The sequence below is a fragment of the Branchiostoma belcheri genome, unplaced genomic scaffold (assembly GCF_001625305.1).
Source record: "Branchiostoma belcheri isolate BF01 breed outbred unplaced genomic scaffold, Haploidv18h27 scaffold14, whole genome shotgun sequence".
Lineage (NCBI taxonomy): Eukaryota > Metazoa > Chordata > Leptocardii > Amphioxiformes > Branchiostomatidae > Branchiostoma > Branchiostoma belcheri.
Window position 1 is genome coordinate 2,433,462 of NW_017802824.1, and position 1,009 is coordinate 2,434,470.

Here is a 1,009-nt window from a genome sequence, read left to right on the forward strand (position 1 = left end):
CTGTAGATGCTTCTTAGCAGTAAGAACACACAGTGCGAACACAAAATACAAGGAATGACTAAGATAGAAATGATAGTGTAGTAACGTTAACTTTTTCAACTCAGAACAAATGAACAATTTAAACTTCAGAAATACCACAAGATAGATATCAATTTTATCAACAGCAAGACTATCGCTTGCACTTTTAAAACAGCTCAGTCACTACCGCATATAATATAATGATCTTATAGCAACGTTTTCCTCGTCCAGAAAGGGAAATACCATTTGCACCGCATGGCTGACGCATGGGTCTATCACTAAAGTGGGAATTTCATCTAAAACTCTGAGCTGTAGATGATTCTTCACAAAATACAAGGAATGCCTGAGATAGAAATGACAGTGTAGTAACGTTAACTTTTTCAACTCAGAACAAATGAACAATTTAAACTTCAGAAATACCACAAGATAGATATCAATTTTATCAACAGCAAGACTATCACTAGCACTTTTAAAACAGTTCAGTCACTACCGCATATAATATAATGCTCTTATAGCAACGTTTTCCTCGTCCATTAGAAAGGGAAATACCATTTGCCCCGCATGACTGACGCATGGGTCTATCACTGAAGTAGGAATTTCATCTAAAACTGTGAGCTATAGATGCTTCTTAGCAGTAAGAACACACTGTGCGAGGTTACTGCGAACAGGAATGACTGAGCTAGAAATGATAGTGTAGTAACGTTAACTTTTTCAACTCAGAACATATGAACAATTTAAACTTCAGAAATACCACAAGATAGATATCAATTTCATCAACAGCAATTGCTATCACTAGCACTTTTAAAACAGCTCAGTCACTAGCGCATATAATATAATGCTCTTATAGCAACGTTTTCCTCGTCCAGAAAGGGAAATACCATTAGCCCCACATGACTGACACACGAGTCTATCACTAAAGTGGGAATCTCATCTAAAACTGTGAGCTGTAGATGCTTCTTAGCAGTAAGAACACACAGTGCGAACACAAAAT